Source organism: Pristis pectinata, chromosome 1 (genome assembly GCF_009764475.1).
Source record: "Pristis pectinata isolate sPriPec2 chromosome 1, sPriPec2.1.pri, whole genome shotgun sequence".
In the NCBI taxonomy this organism is placed as follows: Eukaryota; Metazoa; Chordata; class Chondrichthyes; order Rhinopristiformes; family Pristidae; genus Pristis; species Pristis pectinata.
Genome location: NC_067405.1, coordinates 4564646 through 4590342, shown reverse-complemented (window position 1 = coordinate 4590342; position 25697 = coordinate 4564646). Strand labels below are relative to the sequence as shown.

Sequence of the window (25697 nt, the reverse complement as noted above, 5' to 3'; positions counted from 1 at the left end):
CAACTAGGGTAGAAGAAATAGCAATGCAAATTATTCTTTCAAATGGTAAGAAGGTTTGGCGTTGGAGGGACCTAGCGTCCTTGGACACAAACCACTGGAGGTTGGCCTGCGAGTACAGAAAGTCATCAGGAGAAAAATGCCCCCTGTTCCTTTGTCACAGGAGGACTTGAGCACAAGAGTGGACATATCTTGCTCCAACTAGGGGGGAACCACATCTGGGATACTGCGCACAGGTCTGATCTCCCTACAGCGCAGCAAAACTTCGACCAGACTGCTTCCTGGAATGACAGGATTATCCTATGAGGGGAGGTCAAGCAGGTTGGGTCTATATTGTCTCAGGTGTACAAAGATGAGAGAATCATTGAAGTGTCCAACGTTCTGACAAGGAGGATGTTTCACCGGCTGCTGTGTCTAGAACCAGGGGTTACAATCTCAGAACTGGAGCTCGGCTCCTGCTTCGAGATGAGGAGATATTTCTTCACCCAGAGGGTTGAGAATCTTTGAAATTCTCTGCTCCAGAGGGCTGTGAAGGCTTGGTCACTGAGTACATTCAAGATGTAGAGTGATGGATTGTTGGATATTGAGGGGATCAGGGGATCTGATATCTTATTCACAGTTTATCACAATATAGAAGGAAGGTGTTTGGTCCGTCCTATCTCTGCCGGTCTCAGGTCGATCCCATCACTCACACACGTCGCCCTGCAACTTATTATCTCTCACACGTCCACACTTCAGTCAGCTGCCCTCAGTTCTCCTACCACCCTCCTACACGAGTGGTAACTTACAGTGTCCAATGGGAGGAAACCAGAGCATCTGGAGGAAACCCATGTAGGGAGACTCCACACACACACACACACACACACACACAGAGACATACACACAAACACAGACACAAACATGCAAACACAAACACACACACAAATACATACACAACATACACAAACACACAAACACGCATACACACACTTACACCCACACACACAAACATACACCACACATACACACACACACACACACACACACACACACACACACACACACACACACACACACACACACACACACACCCTGGAGCTGTGAAGCAGCAGCACTAACTGCGTCACGGCTGTGCAATCCAATGTGGGGTCAGTGCAGGGAAGTGACACTGAGATAAAAGACCAGCCATGAAGCAGGCACACTGTTCCTACTTCCACCTCTTATGTCCTCAAGTGAAGAGGAGCTCAAGTGAATCATTCTGAGGCTGGATGGGAAGGGTCTCCTTCAGTGGTCCCTTGGGATTGAGGATTGGAATTGGTTTATTTTTGTCACTTGTACCAAGGTACAGTGAAAAACCTGTCTTGCATACCAATCATACAGGTCAATTCATTACACAGTGCAGATACATTGAGTTAGTACAGAGTGCATTGATGTAGTACAGGTAAAAACAATAACACAGCTACAGAGGAAGTGCAGTGCAAGGTCACAGCAAGGTGGATTGTGAGGTCAAGCGTCCATCTCATCATATAAGTGAACCGTTCAATAGCATAGATAGGGTGAATGCACACAGTCTGTTTCCCAGGGTTGGGGAATCAAGAACTAGGGGGCACAGGTTTAAGGTGAGAGGGAAAAGATTTAAAAGGGACCTGAGGGGCAATCTTTTCATGCAGAGGGTGGTCAGTATGAATGATAGAAAAATGGACGGCTATGTGGGAGGGAAGGGTTCGATAGATCTTAGAGCGGGATAAAATGTCGGCACAACAGTGTGGGCAGAAGGGCCTGTACTGTGCTGTAATATTCTATGTTCTATGTTGTTATTGTACCTGCCTCAACCACTTCCTCTGGCAGCTCGTTCCATGTACTCACCACCCTCTGTGTGAAAAAGTTACCCCTCGGGTCCCTTTTAAATCTTTCCCCTCTCACCCTAAACCTATGCCCCCTAGTTTTGGACTCCCCAACCCTGGGGAAAAGACTGTTACCGTCCACCTTAGCTCTGCTCCTCATAATTTTAAACATTTCTTCAGAGGGAAAGGGGCCAAACACAAGTAAATGGGACTAGCTTAGATGGGAATCTTGGTCGGCATGGATATGTTGGGATGAAGGGCCTGTTTCTGTGCGGTATGACTCTGACAGTGTGGACTCAATGTGATGAAGGGTTGGATGGATGCTGATTGGTTCTGTGATATCTAACAGAGAGGTGGAGATCAGGAGTGTAAACAGAGCAGCACTGAAGTGGTTAATGCTTTGTGTCTCCCAGTGTGTCTGTTGTGGAGTGATCCATTTAAACAGGGAGAGAGAGAGAGTGAGAGAGTCTCGGTGGATTGCATAACAGGCAGGAGGGAGCTGTGAAAGAATAGGCCTGGTTTTCTGTACGAGAGAGGGGGCTTCCTTTATCTGTTTCCCAGTCCCCAGTGCTTCCCCCTCCCTGGAAGTCCACTTCCAGCAGGGTGTGGGGACCAAGCAGAGGGTGTCTGAGGGAGCTCAGGGTCTGAGAGGAAGACTGGGGCTGCCTCTCTCTCTCTCTCTCTCTCTCCTCCGATCCGGCTGGTTTGGTAGGCTCTGCCAGTGAGGTAATGTCCCAACACTTAGCCGTGTGTGCTGGGAGGCAGGGGGTTTATTGTGGTGGTGCCATGGAGGTTCTGAGCTGAGGTGGGGGTTAGCCTGTCAGGAGGGAAGGTGGGGTGGGAGGGGGGTGGGAAACAAGGCAGGGGAGTGGTACCCTGCTGATGCCTGGGGGCTGCTGGTATCTGAGAGAGAGAGAGAGAGAGAGAGAGAGAGAGTGAGAGAGCAGGCTTGGGGTAGACCAAGGAGGCAGGAACTCTCTCCACGTCGGGAGGGGGAGCACGGAGGAGCATGCAGCTGAATGGAAACACAACAATAGAGAACGTGAAGACTCCAACGGGGATGGACTGCACTCTGATCTCGAGGTGGGTTTTCCTTGCTCAGCACTGCCTGAACTGGAAGCCTGTTGCGGGAGATGGAGGGGGCCGATGCCTTTCTTTGAATGGGGGGGGGGGGGTGAGGGTGCTCGACCGTCTATTTCTGTTCTGGTGGGGTGGGGGGGGGTTGCTGTTGGTCGATCTGACTCCCACCCCCGGTTCTGTTGTATTGGAAAGGTTGGGCTTGGGGGACTGGTTGCTATTCGGGGCACAGGTGAGACTCAGTCCCAGCGCCGGGGCAACTGCCTTTGTCTTCAGCGGCTGAAAGGGGGACTGGGGGTGGGGGAAGAGGCAGGAGGGGAGGGCAGCCGGGGTGGGGGGGGTTGGGGGAGTTCTCTGGTGCCTGTAGGGGTGTGGATCGTCAGTGGGGGGGGGTGTTGGGGGGGGGCATCCACAGACAAAGGAACAGCGGGTGAGAGGCAGATCAGTGCTAACCCCAGGGCCGAACACGTCACAGCTGCCCAGCTGTCAGCTCTGCTGGGGATGTGTGTAGAGTGGTCACGCCGAGCTATCCCCCTCCAGTAACGGGAAAGGAGAGAGAGGGAGGGAGGGGTGAAGGAGAGGGGTAGAAAGGAGGGGGTGGGAGAGAGGAAGGGAGAGAGGGGGATGAGGGGGAGGGAAAGAGGGAGGGAGGGTCGTAGGAAGGGGAGAGAAGGGGGAAACAGGGAAGAGGGGAGAGGGAGTAGGGGAGGGAATGAGGGGAAGGGAGAGGGAGGAAAGGGAGAGGGGAGAAGGACGGAGAATGGGGGAGGGATGGAGGGAAATGGGGGAGAGAGGGAGCAGAGGGGTGAGAGAGAGAGTGGAAAGGTGGGGAGGGGGGAGGGAGTGAGGAGGAGGGAGAAAGAGGGGTGGAGAGGCGGGGGAGATAGAGACAGGAGAGGGAAAGAATGGAGACTAAAATAATCACCAAGGTATCTGTGTGAAAGTGTGGGAGAGAAATCAAAACAACAGGATAATGGAAAAGGTATCGGAGAGAGTGTGTGCGTGGGAGAGAGGAAGGGTGATAGGAATGGTTTAAACAATGGGGGTATCCGAGACAGGGGACAGAGAGAGGGAATCCTTGTTGTGGAATACCCCGTGCTTTGTTAACACGGCCTCGTCCAGTGTCGCCGTGCTGTTTGTTGTCACTGGTCTGTCTGTTATTGGGACGTGTTATTCCCAGGAGCTCGGTGACTTGAGGCCGTGTTTGAACATTCTCCTTGCTGCCTCCCTCTCCTGCGTGCTGCCCACAGCAGAGTTTGTCTGCCAGCCTTAATCCCTCCTTTCAGCGGTCACTGGGCACCTGGCTGTTGGGAGAATATCGCTCACGTTCCCAATCCTGGTCCAGTCACTCGTCACCGGGAAGGTTGGGAGGGGGTGGTGGAGGGGGGAGATGCTGGGAATTCTGAGTGGACAGGCAGCAATAGGGTGCCAGTGAATGGCCCAGCCTGCCTTCAGTGCCCAGAATCCATAGATCCGGTGGACAGTCAGAGACTTTTTCCCAGGGCGACAATGGCTAACACGAGGGGGCATAATTTTAAGGTGATTGGAGGAAGGTATAAGGGGGATGTCAGGGGTAAGTTTTTTACACAGAGAGTGGTGGGTGTGTGGAACGCACTGCCGGCAGAGGTTGTGGGAGCAGATACATTAGGGACATTTAAGAGATTCTCAGATAGACACATGAATGATAAAAAAAAATTGGGAAGCTATGTGGGAGGGAAGGGTTACATAGATCTTAGAGCAGGGTAAAATGTCGGCACGACATGGTGGGTCGAAGGGCCTGCTGCTGTGCTGTAGTGTTCTATGTTTCTAATCCACTCCAGTGCGGTATGGAGGGGGTGCCACACTGTCTGAGGCTCCTGCTTTCTGGCTCTCTTTTTAAAGTGGGGCCCGCGTGTGTGGAAGGTTCTTCATGCTACTGTTTTTTGAACGAGAGCAGGGGACATAATCCCTGGTGACCCAGCCAAAGTTCATCCCCTGCCCCGGTCACTGATTATCTGGTCAATGGGATCTTGCGTGCCACAGGTTTGGCTGTTGACAATCAGCGGTGTGCCCGGCTTCCAAAGGGTTTCACCGTGACAACGCTGGCACGTGCCAGAGGAGCTTAACCCTTCACTTCCTCGCCCTCCTCCTTCACAGGCCACACCAGGAACTCGAACCCAGGGAGGGCTCACCCCTACCCCACACCAAACCCTGCAGAGCAGCGAGGACGTCCGCCACACCCTCAGAGCTGCCGTCTTTCCAAGAAGGTCCCTACTCCCCTGTCAGGTGGACTGAGAAGACCCCCCCGGTCGCTGTTTTGAGGAAATGAGGGAGGGGTGGATTTCCACATCTAACGCTACCAACTTGTAACTTCTTGTTGCCGGGATCTTGCTGTGCTCAAGGTGGCCAGCTCATTCCCCTTGCTTCCAAGTGTAATTACTTGTGTCCAATGGGCTTTTGAGGTGGAGGAGAATGTGATCAGAATCAGAATAGATTTATTATCACTGACTTAAATAATGTGAAATGTGTTGTTGTCTTGTGGCATCAGTACAGTGCAAAGACATAAAATTACTGTAAATTACAAAATAATGCAAAAAAAATGGAATAACGAGGCAGTGTTCATGGGTTCATGGACCGTTCAGAAATCTGATGGCGGAGGGGAAGAAGCTGTTCCTGAATCGTTGAGTTTGGGTCTTCAGGCTCCTGTACCTCCTCCCCGATGGTAGTAATGAGAAGAGGGCATGTCCCGGATGATGTGGGTCCTTAGTGATGGATGCCTCCTTCTTGAGGCACCGCCTCTTGAAGATGTCCTCAATGGTGGGGAGGGTTGTGCCCGTGATGGAGCTGGCTGAGTCTACAACCCTCTGCAGCCTCTTGCGATCCTGTGCATTGGAGCCTCCATACCAGGCGGTGATGCAACCAGTCAGAATGCTCTCCACTGTAGAAATTTGCAAGACTTTTTGGTGACGTACCGAATCTCCTCAAACTCATAATGAAGTCGCTGGCGTGCCTTCTTTATGAATACAATGCATGTTTTTTGTTCTCTGAGTGTGGCAGAGTGACACGGGCTTCCTTGTCATTGTGAGGGTCAGCAGAGGGAGTGGAGAGAAAAGGCAACAGCTTGACAAAGGAATCCCTGCACCCAAAGGTTACTGGTTGCTCCTGTCAGCTGTGGCTTTACGGCTTGGACTCTGGGCTCCGAGGGTCGTGCGTTCGAGACCCACTCCGGAAGTTTGAGCGTAGAGTGGAGGCTGGCACTCCTTGTTTCATCTCTACCTCCTAGATGTTTGCATTAAGCCTCTCTGTTGGTTGAATGTTTTGGCTCTTTCACTGAGGGGATGTAGGAACTCTCTCTGATCACTCTGTCTCTCGTAAATTTTGAAGTCAAATAAGTCAAAGAACTTGTGAGTTGTACCTCCTGTAAATATTACCACTGAAGTGGTTTTATGGTTACAGGCCATCTCAGGGTTACAAATGGGTTCCATTTTTACAGACGTCCAAAAGTCGACTTTGTCCAGAAGTTGGAAAATACACAAAATTGCTTGATGTGGTAAGCACACCTGCACAGTGTTGTAATGAATGTTAATTGGTAATTGGTTTATTATTGTCACATGTACCGAGGTACAGTGAAAAGCTTTTGTTTGCGTCCTACCCAGACAGATCATTCCATGCATAAGTACATCGAGGTAGTAAACAGGATGCAGGATAAAGTGTTACAGTTACAGAGAAAGTGCAGTGCAGGCAGACAATAAGGTGCAAGGGCCACGATGAGGTAGATTCTGAGATCAAGGGTTCATCTTTATTGTATGAGAGGTCCATTCAAGAGTCTGATAACAGTGGGATAGGAGCTGTCCTTGAGCCTGTTGTTACATGCTCTCAGGCTCTTCTGCCCGATGGGAGGGGGGAGAACAGAGAATGACCCAGGTGGGTGGGGTCTTTGATTGTGTTGGCTGCTTTCCTGGGGCAGTGGCAAGTGTAGACGGAGTCCATGGAGGGGAGGCTGGTTTCTGTGACGTGCTGAGCTGTGTCCACAACTCTCTGCAGTTTCTTGCGGTCTTGGGCAGAGCAGTTGCCGTACCAAGCCGTGATGCATCCAGGTAGGATGCTTTCTATGGTATGTCTGTAAAAATTGGTGGGGGTTATAAGATAAGATAAGATTTCTTATGGGGGACATGCTGAATTTCCTTTGAGGAAGTAGAGTTACTGGTGTATTTTCTTGGCTATAGCAGCTACGTGGCTGAACTTGGACAAGTTTGTTGATGATATTTACACTGGGGAACCTGATGCTGTCAGCCATCTCCACCTCGGCACCCTTGATACAGACAGGGGCGTATACTCTGCTCCGCTTCCTGAAGTCGATGACCAGCTCTTTGGTTTCACTGATATTGAGGGAGAGGTTGTTATCTTGACACCATGCCCACGAGGTTCTCGATCTCCTTTCTTTACGCTGTCTCGTCATTGTTTGAGATCTGACCCACTGTGATGGTGTCATCTGCAAACTTGTAAATGGAGTTAGAGCAGAATCTGGCATACAGTCGAGTGTGTAACATGAACATTTATTTATTGTCTTTCCCTGCCTAGTTACAATGGTACAGAATCAGGGTGTCCCACACTCAATGGCTGGTTTTGATGAGCCTGAAGTATCAGCGGCCGTTACTTAAGACAGTATCATTGCACAAGTATCAATTGATTGTCAATTTCCAGAGCAAATCTCTTAAGTGGTCTCCAACGGTGAAACTGGCAGCCTGTGTTCTTAAGGGACAATGGTGTCTGATTACTGTGGGGAGGTTGCATGTAACCAGGTTTTCTCAAAACTGGTTCTCATTTGAATTTAATAATATTTATGGGAGCTCATTCGTGTGTACGAGGTGTCCAAAACTCGGGCGTTCATAACCTGGGGAAGGCCTGTATTCAGCTGATGGCTACCATGTTCCTTCAGGTGTCAGTCTGAGCCAGATGCACCACCTGAGTCTGACTGAACAAGTCAACTCTTCATCCTAGTAGAGCACCAATGTTCATGCCTTCTGCTCTTGATCCCTGCTGGACAAGAACGCAAGAGAATAGGAGCAGGAGTAGGCCACTCGGCTCCTCAAACCTGCCCTGCCATTCAACATGATCTGCCCCAGGGCTCATCTCCTCTTCTGTGCCCGTTCCCTCACAATTCCCAGATCTTTCTAAAAACTATCTGCCTCCACTTTAAATCCCCTCCCCCCAATGATCCAGCATCCACAGCCTCTGGGGTAGAGAGTTCCAGAGATTCACCATCCTCTATGAGAAATTCCCACACGCTCTTGTTTTAAATGATCAACCCCTTAACTTGTAACACTCTTGGCCTCATTCGAGAACCTTCCATTAGTGGAAACATCTCAACATCTACGCTGTTATGTTCTCTTACGTTGTTACCTTTCAATAAGATCAGCCCTTATTCTTCTAAATAAAGACATTTGTGATAGGACAACTCTCTCATCCCAGAACTCTTTTGGACTGCTTCCAATGAGTTCCTTACCTTAAGAGGACCTATGCTCTGCACCAATACAGTCACATGATAAATACATCACGGGCAGATCCCTCCCCACCATCGGTACCTCAGGAAGGCAACATCCATCATCAAAGACCCCCACCATCTGGGCCATGCCATCTTCTCTCAGCTACCATCGGGCAGGAGGTACAGAAGCTTGAAGTCCCCACACCACCAGGTTCAAGAACAGCTACTTCCCTTCAACCATTTGGTTCTTGAACCAACCAGCACTACCCTAATCACTACAGTTTAGCAACAGTACGACCACTTTGCACTAAAATAGACTTTGGTTTTTTATCTAATTTTGTTCTTTTAAAAATTGTGTATAATTTACGTTTTTCATGTGAATGCTGTTTATCTGATGCTATGTGCCTGTGATGCTGCTGCAAGTAAGATTTTCATTGCACCTGTGCACACATGTACCTGTGCATATGACAATAAACTGACTTTGACTTTGGCTTCCTTGGTTGTGAGCCACTTGCTGATTGGTCCTTGGCATCACATTAACATGTAGCATATGAAGCTGGTTACGGCGGCTCCAATGTGCGGGATCGCAAGAGGCTGCAGAGGGTTGTAGACTCAGCCAGCTCCATCACGGGCACAACCCTCCCCACCATCGAGGACATCTTCAAGAGGCGGTTCCTCTATCATTAAGGACCCTCACCATCCAGGACATGCCCTCTTCTCGTTACTACCATCGAGGAGGAGGTACAGGAGCCTGAAGACCCATACTCAATGATTCAGGAACAGCTTCTTCCCCTCCGCCATCAGATTTCTGAACGGTCCATGAACCCATGAACACTACCTCGTTATTCCTTTTATTTTGCACTATTTATTTATTTTTGTAATTTGTAGATTTTTATGTCTTGCACTGTACTGCTGCCGCAAAACAACACATTTCATGTCATATGTCAGTGGTAATAACTCTGATTCTGATTCTAAGCTACTGGGCTTCGATGTAAACCATCTTGTTTTTAGGTTAGTGGCAAATTTATAAGACATAGGAGCAGAATTAGGCCATTTGGCCCATCGAGTCTGCTCTGCCGTTCAATCATGGCTGATTTATTTTTCCCTCTCAACCCCATTCTCCTCCCTTCTCCCCATAATCTTTGATGCCCTTACTAATCAAGAACCTATTAAGTACATGGTATATTGGCCAAGTCATTGGGTCAATACATCCAATGATTTGGCCTCCACAGCCGTCTGTGGCAATGAATTCCACAGATTCACCACCCTTTGGCTAAAGAAATTCCTCCTCATCTCAGTTCTAAAGGGACATCCTTCTATTCTGAGGCTGTGCCTTCTGGTCTTAGACTCTCCCACTACTGGAAACATCCTCTCCACGTCCACTCTATCCAGTGAGTACAGGCCCAGAACTGTCAAACGCTCCTCATACATTAACCCTTTCATTCTGGGATCGTTCTTGTAAATCTCCTCTGTATCCTCTCCAATGCCAACATGTCCTTCCTTAGACTTGGGGCCCAAAACTGCTCACAATACTCCAGATGTGGTCTGACCAATGCCTTAGGAAGCTTCAGCATTACATCCTTGCCTTTATATTCTATTCTGCTCCAAATGAATGCTAACATTGCATTTGCCTTCATTACTACTGACTCAACCTGCAAGTTAACCTTAAGGGAATCCTGCACTAGGACTCCCAAGTCCGTTTGCACCTCCAATTTCTGAATTTGTTCCCCGTTTAGAAAATAGTCTACGCCTTTATTCCTTCTACCAAAGTGCATGACCGTACACTTCCCTACGCTGTATTCCATCGGTCACTTCTTTGCCCATTCTCCCAACCTGTCCAAGTCCTTCTGCAGACTCCCTGCTTCCTCAACACTACCTGTCCCTCCACCTATCTTTGTATCATCCGCAAACTTGGCCACAAAGCCCTCAGTTCCGTCATCCAGATCGTTAACATATAACGTGAAAAGTAGTGGACCCAACACCGACCCCTGCGGAACACCACTGGTCACCGGCAGCCAACCAGAAAAGGCCCCCTTTATTCCCACTCTTCGCCTTCTGCCAGTCAGCCGATCTTCTATCGGTCTACAAAAACAGAAGACGCTGGAAACACTCAACGGGTCAGGCAGCGTCTGTGGAGAGAGAGAAGCAGCGTTAACACTTCAGGTCGAAGATGCACAAAACCACAGCTGTCTGGTCTGCTGAGTGTTTCCAGTATTTTCTGTTTTCATTTTAGATTTCCAGAATCTGCTTCTTTTTTTGCTTTTCATTTATCAGTCTACAATTCCCTTGTGGATATAACTCATTCTACAACGGCGGGATTTTCCATTTCAACATATTCTGCAGTCTTTTTGATACTACACAGAGCAGCTCCGTGTAAAGTTCTTGTCCAGCTGTACTGTACAGGGTTAGCATAAGCCCACTATATGATTCAATGACGATGACTCTTTACCCCGGGAACCTTTTGTGCAGATTGGGTGGTTACTTGCTGCCAGACGATGTGCTGGAATTGGTTTATTATTGTCGCATGTACTGAGATACAGTGAAAAGCTTCTGTTTGTGTGCCATCCAGACAGATCATTCCGTACATAAGGGGGAAAAAAGGAAAAACAGAATGCAGAATAAAGTGTTACAGTTACAGAGAACATGCAGTGCAGGCAGACAATAAGGTGCAAGGCCACGATGAGGTAGATTGGGAGATCGTTCATCTTTAGCATATGAGAAGTCCATTCAAGAGTTTGATAACAGCGGGATAGAAGCTGTCCTCGAGCCTGGTGGTACGTGTTCTCAGGCTTTTGCATCTTCTGCCCAACAGGAGAGGGGAGAAGAGAGAACGTCCGGGGTTGGTGGGGTCATTGATTATATTGGCTGCTTTCCCGAGGCAGCAGGATGTGTAGACAAGATCCATGGAGGGGTGGAATCAGAAATAATTACCATGTTTAAGAGACATTTAGACAGACACTGTGGGCAAATGGGATCTTGATTCCCCAACCCTGCGAAAAAGACTGTGTGCATCTATCCATCTCGTGATATTATACACCTCTATAAGCTCATTCTCCTACGCTCCAAGGAATAATGTCCCAATAGTTATAGAGAGATACAGCATGGGAACAGGCCCTTCAGCCCAATGCATGAATGCTGACCCATTTACACTAATCCTACACTAATCGCATTTTATTCTCCCCACATTCCCATCAACTCCCCCAAGATTCTACCCCTCACCGACACACTTGAGGCAATTTACAGCGGCCTATTAACCCACCGACCTGCATGTCTTTGGGATGTGGGAGGAAACTGGAGCACCCGGCAGAAATGTGCAAACTCCACCCAGACAGCACTGGAAATCAGGATCAAACCCGGACCATTCGAGCTGTGAGGCAGCGGCTATACAGGCTGCAGCACCGCACCACTGCACATGTCCCTCACTTGAATGCTCGTGGGAGCTTTCTGTGTAGAAATTGGCAGCTGCATTTACCACGAACAGCAATTCTCCAGTATTCCATCACTGGGTGAAATGCTTTGGGATATTCTGAGCTGATCAAAGTTCCCTCTTGAGTTGGGAACATTCCCACATCCCTGCTCAACATTCCCCAGAATCCTGTGAGAAAAACAGAGGAATGGTTTCCTAATTAGGAATGCCGCAGCTGTATTAGGGAGTGAGATCCTCAGCGGATTGGGGGAGGCGCGGATGTGTCACCGGCTAAGCGTGCCAAGGACTGGTTTATGGATTTGGAGACACAAGTTCAAATCCCTCCACGCCAGCTGGGAATTTATATTCTGTTAATTAAATAAATCTGGAAGAAATCACCATTGGAAAGTGCTTGACTGCAGTGAAAACTCAACTATCAAAGTCAAAGTCGAGTTTATTGTCAGATGCACAAGTCCGTGTGTGCACAGGTGCAATGAAAAACTTACTTGCAGCAGCATCACAGGCACAGAGCATCAGATAAGCAGCATTCACAGGAAAAACAGAAATTATACACACTTTTTACAAGAAAGAACACAATTAGAACAAAAAAAAAGTCCATTTTGGTGCAATGTGATCATAGTGTTGCTAAACTATAGTGATTAGGGTTGTGCCGGTTGGTTCAAGAACCAAATGGTTGAAGGGAAGTTGCTGTTCCTGAACCTGGTGGTGTGGGACTTCAGGCTTCTGTACCTCCTGCCTGATGGTAGCTGAGAGAAGATGGCATGGCCTGGATGGTGGGGATCTTCGATGATGGATGTTGCCTTCTCGAGGCAGTGCCTCCTGTAGATACTCCCGATGGTGTGGAGGGATCTGCCTGTGATGTATTGGGCAGAGTCCACTACTCTGTGCAGCTTCTTGCATTCCTGCACATTGGAATTGCCGTACCAGACCATGATGCAATCAGTCAAGACACTTTCAACAGAAGTTTGTTGGAGAAGTTTATATAATTTGGTTCACTTATGTCCTTCAGGAGAGGAAATTTGCCACCCTGCCCTGGTCTGGTCTTTACGTTGCTCTAGATCCCTCCAATGTGCTAGTTTCTTAACTGTCTGTCAGGTTAATTCAGTAAGCCACTCCATCCAGGGACAATTAGGTATGTGCAATAAATGCTGGCCCTACTAGTGATGCACAGATCCCATGGAAAAGTTAAAAATTCCCATGGGATCCTCCAAGTACCATCTAATGTCGTTCATTCCAGATAAGTGTGAGGTGTTGCATTTTGGGAAGTCAAACCAAGGTAGGACTTTCACAGTGAACGGTAGGGCCCTGGGGTGTGTTGTGGAACAGAGGGACCTCGGAGTACAAGTACCTTGTTCCCAGAAAGTGACTTCACAGGTAGACAGGGTGGTGAAGAAGGCGTTTGGCACGCTGGCCTTCATCAGTCAGGGCATTGAGTATATAAGTTGGGACGTTATGTTGCAGTTGTAGAAGATGTTGGTGAGGCCACATTTGGAGTATTGTGTACAGTTTTGGTCACCCTGATATAGGAAAGATGTTATTAAGCTGGAAAGAGTGTAAAGAAGATTTACGAGGATGTTGCCAGGACTCGAGGGCTTGAGTTATGGGGAGAGGTTGACCAGGCTCGATCTTTATTCCTAGCCGGAGACTGAGGGGTGACCTTATAGAGGTGTATAAAATCATGAGGGGCACAAGGCGGGTGAATGCACTTAGTCTTTTTCCCAAGGAAAGAGAATGTAAAACTAGGGGGTATAGTTTAAGGTGAGATAATGGGAACGTAAGAGGTGCAAGTTTTTCACCCAGAGGGTGGTGGGTATGTGGAACGAGCCGCCAGAGGAAGTGGGCGAGGCAGGTACAATAACAGATACTTGGACAGGTACATGGATAGGAAAGTTTTAGGGGGATATGGGCCAAACGTGGGGAAATAGGACAAGCTTAAATGGGCATCTTGGTAGGCATGGACCAGTTGGGCCGAAGGGCCTGTTTACATGCTGTGTGACTTTGTGGCTCTTGCTTTGACTGTCCCCTCCCTTTCCCACTCCTCCAATTTGTGTTGGGGCTGGAAATGTGATGCCTATTGTATGTGACTAGCCTGACAACCATCAAGTCGAGTTTATTGCCATGTGCACCAGTACGGTGAGGTACAGGTACAATGAAAGACTTACTTGTGGCAGCATCACAGGCACGTAGGTACAGACAACAATCGCTCTCGCCCTGAGGATTCTCAGTGGTTTGGGGCCATTACTGTTGCAACTGGATTAAAATCAACTGGCATGAGTTCTAACACATTAATTCCCACAGTTAAAGTGTTTACAAGCCTTCTCAATGGTCCATGGGCAGCGGTGGGTTGCCCTGAATTTCTGGTGGCCAACCAATGAGGAACTGTGGCTGTGAGCTTCTACTCGGCTGCCAACCTTCCAGCTCCCCACCATAAAACTCTGGTTAGACATACAAGAGTACTGTGTCCAGTTCTGGACAGCTCATCATAGGAAGGATGTGGAGGCGATGGAAAGGGTGCAGAGGAGATTTACCAGGATGCTGCCTGGTTTAGACAGTGTGCATTGTGAGGAGAGACCAAGGGAGTTAGGGCTTTACTCGTTGGAGAGGAGGATGAGAGGAGACGTGATAGAGGTGTACAAAATATTAAGAGGAATAGATAGAGTGGACAGCCAGCACCTCTTTCCCAGGGCACCAATGCTCAATACAAGAGGGCATGGCTTTAAAGTAATGGGTGGGAAGTTCAAGGGAGATATCAGAGGAAGGTTTTTCACCCAGAGAGTGGTTGGTGCATGGAATGCGCTGCTTGGGGCGGTGGTGGAGGCTGGTACATTGGTCAAATTTAAGAGATTGTTAGATAAGCATATGGAGGAATTTAAAATAGAGGGATATGTGGGAGGAAGGGGTTAGATAGTCTTAGGCAAGGTTTAAAGGTCAGCACAACATTTTGGGCCAAAGGGCCTGTATTGGGCTGTACTTTTCTACGTTCTACATTCTAAGGGTGCTGGGAAGCGAGAGGAGCAGAGCGTCTGTACAGGACAGCAGGAGGGAGGCAGGGAGCTGCAGGGGGTGTGCTCCTTCACTCCGCCAATTTGACTCTCGCTGCTTCCCAAGCTGTCAGTGTCAGGAGTTTCCCCTTGCCACAGTTGCTGCTGTAATGCAGTGAGACCTCCCTGGCCATCTCTGCCTTCTCCAGGAGACACAAGAGACTGCAGATGCTGGAATCTGGAGCTTTAATGTAGCAGCACGCCCAAAGTTGCATGCAATATCCTTTAGCCAAAAACAAACTGCTGGAGGAACTTGTTGGGTCAGGCAGCATCTGTGGAGGGAAATGGACAGTCGATGTTTCATCTGGACAAAGGAGAAGATGAAGGGTCCAGATGAAGGGTCTCGACCCAAAACATCGACTGTCCATAGATGTTACCCGACCTGCTGAGTTTCTCCAGCATGTTTCTTTGCTCCGTCTTTTCCAGTCCTAGTGTTGAGGGTGGAGGTGAACAGCTGCCTCCCGTCAGTGACCCTCCGAGCGTGTTTATTCAGTGCAGCCAATGTTCAGGCTTGCTTCTATGCAGATGTTAGGATCTGGAGCTAAACACAGTTGACGTCAAACTCTCAGAGGAACTACCCTGGGCCCAAAACTTCGATGCAATTACAAAGAAGGCACGCCAGCTGCTCTACTTCTTTAGGAGTTTGAGGAGATTTGGTACATCACCAAAGACTCTCACAAATTTCTATGATGTACGGTGGAGAGCATTCTGACTGGTTGCATCACCGCCTGGTATGGAGGCTCCAATGTGCAGGATTGCAAGAGGCTGCAGAGGGTTGTAGACTCAGCCAGCTCCATCACGGGCACAACACTCCCCACCATCGAGGACATCTTCAAGAGGCGGTGCCTCAAGAAGGCAGCATCCAGCACTAAGGACCCTCACCATCCGGGACATGCCCTCTTCTTGTTACTACCATCGGGGAGGAGGTACAGGAACCTGAAGACCCACACTCAACGATTCAGGAACGGCTTCTTCCCCTCTGCCATCAGATTTCTGAACGGTCCATGAACCCACGAACACTACCTCGTTATTCTTTTTTTTTGCACATTTATTTATTTTGTAATTTATAGAACATTACAGCACAGTACAGGCCCTTCAGCCCACAATGTTGTGCTGACATTGATAGTGATTTTTATTTCTTTGCAATGTACTGCTGCTGCAAAACAACAAATTTCACGTCATATAAGTCAGTGATAATAAACCTGATTCTGATTCTGGGTTGAGACCCTTTATCTGGGCGGCAAACACTGGTGGTGTTGGGAATAGTGAGGGAATTGTCAAAGGATACAGGAGGATATCAATCAGAAATGTGGGCAGAGAAACGGCAGATGGAGTTGAATCCAGACAAGTGTGAGGTGGTGCATTTTGGGAGGTCAAATGCAAGAGAAAAATATGAAGTAAATCGGCAGATTAGCAGGACCCTGAGGAGCATCGATGTGAGGAGGGATCTTGGGGTGCAAGTCCATAGCTCCCTGAAAGTGGCAACACAAATGGATAAGATGGTAAAGAAGGTGTATGGTCAGGGCATTGAGCCTTAAAATTGTCAAGTCACGTTGCAGCTGTATAAAACTTGGGTTTGGCCACATTTGGAGTATTGTGCGCAGTTCCAGTCACTACACTATAGAAAGGATGTGGAGACTTTGGAGAGGGTTCAGAAGAGGTTTAGCAGGATGCTGCCTGGATTAGAGGGTGAGCTATAAGGAGAGGTTGAACAAACTTGCATTATTTTCTCTGAAGTATCGGAGGCTGAGGGGAGACCTGATAGAAGTTATAAAATTATGAGAGGCAGAGAGAGGGTAGGCAGAGCCTTTTTCTCAGGGTTGAAATGTCAAATAAAGGTGAGCATCACTTTAAGGTAAGAGGGGGAATGTTTAAAGGAGATCTGCAAGGCAAGTATTTTACACAAAGGGTGATGGGTGCCTGGAATGTGCTGCTAGTGGAGATCGGGAAGCAGATACGATATCTCCATTAGTCACATGTACATCGAAACACACAGTGAAACGCATCTTTTGCGTAGAGTGTTCTGGGGGCAGCCCGCAAGTGTCGCCACGCTTCTGGCGCCAACATAGCATGCCCACAACTTCCTAACCCGTACGTCTTTGGAATGTGGGATGAAACCGGAGCACCTGGAGGAAACCCACGCAGACATGGGGAGAACGTACACACTCCTTACAGACAGCAGCGGGAGTTGAACCTGGGTCGCTGGCGCTGCAATAACATTACGCTAACCGCTACACTACTTAGGCAAATAAATGAACAGGCAGGGTATGGAAGGATACACATCCAGGCAGGCAGATGGGATTAGTTAGATTGGCATCATGGTTGGCACAGACATGGTGGGCTGAAGGGCCTGTTTCTGTGCTGTACTGTGTTCTATGACTAATCCCTGGGATGGTGGGTTTTATCAAGAGAGGTGAAATAGACTCAGCCTATACTCTCTGGAGATTAGAAGACTGAGAAGTGATCTCACTGCAATAGATAAAATTCTTATGGGAGGGCAGGGGTGATGTTTCCCCTGGCGGGGGGATCGAGAACCAGGAGTCACAGAGTCAGGATATGGGGTAAGATGATTAGGACTAAGAAATTTCTTCACCAAATTGTTCTTCACTGGACTGATAATGGATAGTCAGCATGGCTTGGTGTGTGGGAAATATGTCTTACTAATGTAATTCTATTTTGAAGACCATGGACAAGGGCAAGGCAGTAGAGATTTTCTACATGGACTTTAACAAGGCTTTTAACAAGGTCTCGCATGGTAGACTGGTCTGGAAGGTTAGATCCCATAGTAAACAGGGTGAACTAGCCAAATGGACTCAAAATTGGCTTGGTCAAAGCAGTCAGGGGGAGGTGAAGGAGGGTTGTTTCACAGATCGATGACCACCGGTGTGTGGTAGGGATCGGTGCTGGGTCCCTGTTGTTTTTTCACAAATACTAATGACGTGGATGAGAAGGAAGGTGGCATGGTCAGTCCATTTGCAGATGACAGCAAAATTGGTGGTGTGGTGGACAGTGGAGAAGGTTGTCGAAGGTTGCAACAGGATCTAGAATCCAAAACTCGAGGGCAGAGGTTTAAGGCGAAAGGGGAAAGATTTAGAGGGATTCTAGTGGGAAGCTTTTTCACACAGAGGGTGGTGGGGATATGGAATGAGCTGCAAAGGAGATGGTAGAAACAGGTACAATAACATTTAAAAGGTACTTGGACAGGTACATTGATGGGAAAGGTTTGGAGGGATATGGGCCAAATGTGGGCAAATGGGAATGGCTTAGATGGGAATCTTGGTCGGCATGGACCAGTTGGGCCAAAGGGCCTGTTTCTGTGCTGTGTGACTGTATGAGATGCTTGTGTACCTGTGGAGTTCTCAACCAGGTGTGCTGAAGACCATTTGCTGAAAATATTTAGGAAGTGGTCAAAAGATTTCTCAATATATCTTATCTTATATCTTTATTAGTCACACGTGCATCGAAACACACAGTGAGATGCATCTTTTGCGTAGAGTGTTCTGGGGGCAGCCCGCAAGTGTCGCCACGCTTCTGGCGCCAACATAGTATGCCCACAACTTCCTAACCCGTTCGTCTTTGGAATGTGGGAGTAAACTGGAGCACCCGGAGGAAACCCACGCAGACACGGGGAGAACGTACAAACTCCTTACAGACAGCGGCCGGAATTGAACCCGGGTCGCTGGCACTGTAATAGTGTTACGCTAACCGCTACACTAGAGAGGAGGTATATGGTACTGAGATAGAGGATCAGCCGTGATCTGAGGGCACAGCCTCAGAATAAAGGGATGTCCCTTTAAAACTGAGATGAGGAGAGATTTCTTCAGCCAGAGGGTGGTGAATCTGTGAAAGTTGTTGCCACAGAAGGCTGTGGAGGCCAGGTCACTGTGTGTATTTAATAGAACCATAGAACAATACAGCACAATACAGGCCCTTCAGCCCACCATATTGTGCCAACCTTCAAACCACTCCTAAGACTATCTAACCCCTTCCTCCCACATATCCCTCTGTCTTAAATTCCTCCATATGCTTTTCTAACAATCTCTTGAACTTGCCCAACATATCAGCCTCCACCGCCACCCCAGGCAGCACATTCCATGCACCAAACACTCGGGGTGAAAAACCTCCCTCTGACATCTCCCTTGAACTTCCCACCCATTACTTTAAAGCCATGCCCTCTTGTATTGAGCATTGGTGCCCTGGGAAAGAGGTGCTGGCTGTCCACTCTATCTATTCCTCTCAATATCTTGTACACCTCTATCATGTCTCCCCTCATCCTCCTCCTCTCTGATGAGTAAAGCCCTAGCTCCTTTAGTCTCTTCTCATAATCCATACTCTCTAACCCAGGTAGCATCCTGGTAAATCTCCTCTGCACCCTCTCCAACACCTCCACATCCTTCCTATAATGAGGCGACCAGAACTGGACACAGTACTCCAAGTGTGATCTAACCAGAGTTTTGTAAAGCTGCATCATCATTTCACGGCTCTTAAACTCGATCCCTTGACTTATGAAAGCTAACACCCCATAAGCTTTCTTAACTATCCTATCCACCTGTGTGGTAACTTTCAGTGATCTGTGGATATGAACCCCCAGATCCCTCTGCTCCTCTACACTGCCCAGAATCCTGCCACTAACCTTGTACTCTGCCTTGGAGTTTGTCCTTCCAAAGTGTACTACCTCGCACTTCTGGATTGAACTCCATCTGCCACTTGTCAGCCCAGATCTGCATCCTATCAATTTCCTTCTGTAAGCTTCGACAGCCCTCCACACTATCCACAACACCACCGATCTTTGTGTCATCTGCAAACTTGCTAACCCACCCTTCCACCCCCCATCTAAGTTGTTAATAAATATCACAAAAAGTAGAGGTCCCAGAACCGATCCTTGTGGGACACCACTAGTCACAGCCCTCCAATCCGAGGGCACTCCTTCCGCCACAACCCTCTGCTTTCTACAGGCAAGCCAATTCTGAATCCATACGGCCAAGCCTTCCTGGATTCCTTGGCCTCTGACCTTCTGAAGAAGCCTACAATGCGGAACCTTGTCAAACGCCTTGTAAAATCCATGTAGACCACATCCACTGCACTATCCTCATCAATCTTCCTGGTCACCTCCTCAAAGAACCCTATCAGGCTTGTGAGGCAAGATCTTCCCTTCACAAAACCATGCTGGCTGTCCCTAATCAGTCCATGATTCTCTAAATGTTCATAGATCCTATCTCTTAGAATCCTTTCTAGCAGCTTACCCACCACAGACGTAAGGCTCACCGGTCTGTAATTCCCTGGACTATCCCTACTACCTTTTTTGAATAAGGGGACAACATTCGCCACCCTCCAGGACTCAAAGGTCTTAACCAACGGTTCAACAATCTCCTCCCTCGCCCCACGAAGCGGCCTGGAGAATATTCCGTCAGGCCCTGGAGACTTATCCGTCCTAATATTTTCTAACAGCTCCAACACATCCTCCCTCTTGATATCTACATACTCTAGAACATTACCCTTACCAACACTGTCCTCAGCATCACCAAGGCCCCTCTCCTTGGTGAATACTGAAGAGAAGTACTCATTGAGAACCTCACCCACTTCCACAGCTTCCAGGCACAGATTCCTACCTTTGTCTTTAATCGGACCTACCTTTACTCTAGCCATCCTTCTGCTCTTCATGTAGGAGAAAAAACCCTTGGGATTCTCCTTAACCCTACTCGCCAAAGCCTTTTCATGTCCCCTTCTCGCTCTCCTCAGCCCCTTCTTAAGCTCCTTCCTTGCTACTCTATATTCCTCACGAGCCCTGTCCGATCCTTGCTGCTTACACTTTATGTCTGCTGCCTTCTTCTTCCTAACTAGTTGTTCCACCTCTCTTGTCACTCACGGTTCCTTTTAAGGCAGAGATTGATAGGTTCTTGATTGGTAAGGGACTTGAAGGTTACAGGGAGAAGGTGAGAGAATGGAATTGAAACAAAAAAAATCAGCCATGATTGAATGACAGAGCAGACTCGATTGGCCGAATGGCCCAATTCTGCTATATCTTATTGAATGGTGGAGCAGGCCTCCTCCTACTTTTTAATGTTTTATGTAACTGCTCCTTGTGGGAGTGAGTCCCAAACCCTCCCCACCGTCTAGGGAATGCACAATAGTGTCACAAAGCCCAAATGAGGATAGTTTCCCATCACTGAAGGTTTTATAGAGATCACGTTGGCCTTTGTACAATAATTTAGCAGCTTACTGGCAATCTCACTGCTCATTTATAAATCCCCTGAATGCAGTGTTACAATACATTGTGTTCGGAATGGACTTCATTACTGACAGTGATGCTGTAACAGCCTGTTAAATGCTTCCTCTCAATCACAGGCTCCAGCCCGGAGCAGATGGTTGGGAGAAGGAGTCTCGTGAAATGACATTCAGCTATGGGGAAGAACTGTCAGTGCAAATTGGCCTGAAATTCCTCATGGTGAGAATTAATTAGAAGGAGTTGATGAAGCATTAAAGTGGCCATTCTATAGGGAAGATGTGATTGGGCTGGAGAGGGTGCTGAGGAGATTTGCTGGGATGTTGTCTGAATTGGAGCACAAGAGAGGGGGAGGGAGAGAGAGAGAGAGAGGGAGGAAGAAGAGGAGGGAGAGAGGGAGGAAGGAGGGAGGGGGGAGAGAAAGAGAGCACGATAGTGAGAGGAATGAGACAGAGGAGGGGGAGTGAGAGAGGGTGCAAGAGAGAGGCAGAGAGAGAAAGAGAGAGACAGAATGACGGAGAGAAGGAGCAAGAAAGAGAGAGTGGGAGAGAGAATTAGAGAGAGAGAGAGAGAGAGAAGGGGGGGCAGAAAGAAATATTTTTTTCTGAAAGGTAAAACTAGCAGATCGGGAGCGTCCACAACATGGGAGCATTAGTCACTGTTTAGAAAGTCTTCTTCCCACTGTGGGAGTTATAAATCTGGAACTCTCCATGGAAAAGGGCGTTAAACATCAAATTCTCAGAAATAGAAGCAGTCGTCGTTTGGCCCTTGAGTGTTTTCCATCATTCAACAATTCAATAATTTTATTTCATCGGTTCTGATGTAAATATGTCCACCCAGGCCAGCATTTCGTGTCCATCTCCCATTGCCCCTGAGAAGGCAGTGATCGCCATCTTTCCATCTGACACAGAAGAAAGCCATTCAGCCCATCGAGGCCATGACAGCTCGCAGAGCGATCCCTCCCCCAGTAATTTTAGAACATCGAACACTACAGCACAGTACAGGCCCTTCAGCCCACGATGTTGTGCCTAAATTTTATCCTGCTTTAAGATCTATCTCACCCTTCCCTCCCACATAACCTCCTATTTTTCTATCATTCATGTGTCTATCTAAGAGTTTCTTAAGTGTCCCTAATGTATCTGCCCCCACAACCTCTGCCGGCAGTGCGTTCCATGCACCCACCACCCTCTGTGTAAAAAACTTACCCCTGATATCCCCCTTATACCTTCCTCCAATCGCCCTAAAATTATGTCCCCTCGTGTTAGCCTGTAACCTTTTCCCTGTAACCTGTTCTCCCCACATTCCCATCAACTCTCCCCAGATTCTACCCCTCACCCACACACCAGGGGCAATTTACAGCTGCCAATTAATCTACAGACCCGCACTTCATTGGGATGTGGGAGGAAACCGGAGCATCCGGAGGAAACCCATGCGGTCATGGGGAGAACGAGCACGGGTTGTATACAGCTCTGGTGTTGCCTCCTTTTATTGTACCTTCTGCCTTGGCTGGTGAAGAGAATCATCCTTTATAGTTTTATAACTGCTGGACAATCCAAATCAGGTTTATTATCACTGACATAGGTCATGAAATTTGTTGTTTTGCGGCAGCAAGACATAAAAATTACTATAAGTTACAAAAATAAATAAATAGTGCAAAAGAGGTATTCTTCCATCGGGTAGAAGATACAGGAGCCTGAGGGCATGTACCACCAGACTTAAGGACAGCTTCTACCCCACTGTGATAAGACTATTGAACGGTTCCCTTATACGATAAGATGGACTCTGACCTCACGACTACCTTGTTGTGACCTTGCACCTTATTGCACTGCACTTTCTCTGTAGCTGCGACACTTTGTACTGTTATTGTTTTTACCTGTACTACATCAATGCACTCTATACTAACCCAATGTAACTGCACTGTGTAATGAATTGACCTGTATGATCAGTTTGTAAGACAAGTTTTTCACTGTACCTCGGTACACGTGACAATAATAAACCAATACCAATACCAAGGAATAACGAGGTAGTGTTCATGGGTTCATCGACCGTTCAGAAATCTGATGGCGGAGGGGAAGAAGCTATTCCTGAATCGTTGAGTGTGGGTCTTCAGGTTCCTGTACCTCCTCCCCGATGGTAGTAACGAGAAGAGGGCATGTCCTAGATAGTGAGGGTCCTACGTGATGGATGCTGCCCTCTTGAGGCACCACCTCTTGAAGATGTCCTCGATGGTGGAGACCATTGTGCTGAGTCTAAAACCCTCTGCAGCCTCTTGTGATCCTGTGCATTGGAGCCTCCATACCAGGCGGTGATGCAACCAGTCAGAATGCCCTCCACCGTACATCTACAGAAATTTGCAAGTGACATACCGAGTCTTCTCAAACTCCTAATGAAGCAGAGCCGCTGGCGTGCCTTCTTCGTGATTGCATCCACTTGAGAAAGAGCAAACAAGGCCTCAGCTTAACATAGTTTCTAATAGGTAGCTCCTGTGACGACACAGCACACCCCTGGAACATCAGCACTGATATATATTCTCGAGTTCAGTGCGAGACTTGAACATGGAATCTCATGGATCAGAGAAAAGATTGCTACCCTGTGAGACAGTCAAACCTCAATGGGCCAAATGGCCTTGCCTTATTCATTATCCTTCTTACATCGGCTCTAGCAAGGGCAGGAAGTGTTGCTCGTGAAGTGTTAGTGGTCCCTCGATGTGACAGCAGCAGATGGAGTGATTTATCGGAGATGAGCTCACTGAGCTCATTCTCTGTTTATTATTGATCTCCAGTCTTGTGATATTCAGTCTGTTGAGTGGGCTCTTTTTCTCCCTCCTGTCATTGCTGCATGGGTCAATATTGATCCTTCAACTCACATCATTCACACGGATCCATTCACTCAATCCTCTTCGATCGCAGAGGCTTCCGTGAGAGGCAGTGCTGCAGTCAGGCTGTAGGTGCCGAATGATAGGTAACGTCTCTCACAGTTCCCATCTGTTATCCAGCATAAGCTGGGCACTTGTGTTCTGAGCACTGTGCCTGGCTTGGCACTTGTCCTCATAAAGCACAGAAACAGGCCCTTCAGCCCAACACATCCATGCCGACCATCAAGCACCCATCTACACTTTGTGGCGAAGAAGGGGTTTAGCACACTGGCCTTCATCAGTCGGGGCACTGAGTTTAGGAGCTGGGACATTATGGTGCAGTTGTACAAGTCGTTGGTGAGGCTGCACTTGGAGTAATCACAAAATGAAAATCACAAGACAAAGGAGCAGAAGTAGGCCATTCGGCCCATCGAGTCTGTTCCATTTGTACAGTTTTGGTCACCTAGTTACAGGAAAGACATTGTCAAGCTGAGAGAAGGTGCAGAAAACATTTACAGGGGTGCTGCCTGGACTAGAGGGCCCGAGTTATAGGGAGAGGTTGGCCACACTGCATCTTTATTCCCTGGAGCATAGGAGAATGAGGGGTGACCTCACAGAAGTTTTTAAGATCATGAGGGATATGAATAAGGGATTGCCCAGGGTTGGTGAGTCCATAACGAGAGGGCACAGATACAGGATAAGAGGGGAGAGATTTAAAAGAGACCTGAGAGGTAACTCCTTCACACAGAGGGTGGTGAGTACCTGGAACGAGCTGCCAGAGGAAGTGGTTGAGGCAGGTACAATTGCAACATTGAAGCAGCATTTGGATAGGTACATGGAGAGGAGGGGCTTGGAAGGTCGTGGGCCAAATGTGGGCAACTGAGGCTAGCAGGGAGGATGCCGTGGTCGGCATGGACTGATTGGGCCGAAGGGCCTGTTTCCATGCTGCATTACTCTATAACTCAATGACTAAGCCCATTTACCATCATTTGGTCCGTAGCTTTCTCTGCCTTGGTGATTCAAGTGCTTGTCTAGAGGCTTCTGAAATGTAGTAAGAGTCTCTCCCTCCACCAGCCCCTCAGGCAGTGCGTTCCAGATTCCAACCCCCCTCTGAGTGAAAAGATTCTTCCTCAGATCCCCTCTAAACCTCTCATTCCTTCCCTTAAACCTATGCCCTCTGGTTATAGACACCTCTGCTATTGGGAGAAGTTTACTACTGTCATAATTTTGTACACTTCTATTAGGTCTCCCCTCAGCCTTCTCTGTTCCTAGAAGGACAGTCCAAACTATCCACTCTCTCCTCATAACTGGTGTATAAGGTGAGGTGTATAAAATCATGAGGGGCATAGATAGGTTGAATGCTCTCAGTCTGTTTCCCAGGGTTGGGGAACCAAGAACTAGAGGGCATAGGTTTAAAGTGAGAGGGGAAAAATTTAAGAGGAAGTTGAGGGACAACTTTTTTACACAAAATGTGGTATGTATGTGGAATGAGCTGCCAGAGGAAGTGGTTGAGGCAGGTATAATAACAACATTTGCCAAGCAGGTCGATAGGGTTGTTAAGAAGGCGTGTGGTGTGTTGGCCTTTATTAGTCGGGGTATTGAGTTCAAGGGCCACGTGGTGATGTTGCAGCTCTATAGAACTCTGGTCAGACCACACTTGGACTGTTGTGTTCAGCTTTGGTCGCCTCATTATAGGAAGGATGTGTAAGCTTTAGAGAGGGTGCAGAGGAGATTTACCAGGATGCTACCTGGATTGGAGAGCATGTCTTATGAGGATAGGTTGAGTGAGCT

General features: G+C 48.1%; 1 protein-coding gene across 4 annotated transcripts in view; it reads left to right on the top strand.

The window, feature by feature from the left end:
• The first annotated feature begins 2269 nt into the window (after nucleotides 1-2269).
• Nucleotides 2270-25697, top strand: part of tmem198b (transmembrane protein 198b) — a 94425-nt gene continuing 70997 nt past the window's right edge. For all 4 annotated transcript variants that reach the window (XM_052014719.1, XM_052014710.1, XM_052014694.1 and 1 more), the window contains exon 1: nucleotides 2270-2903. The gene's annotated coding sequence lies outside the window, so the exon portion shown is untranslated. The remainder of the gene's footprint in view (nucleotides 2904-25697) is intronic.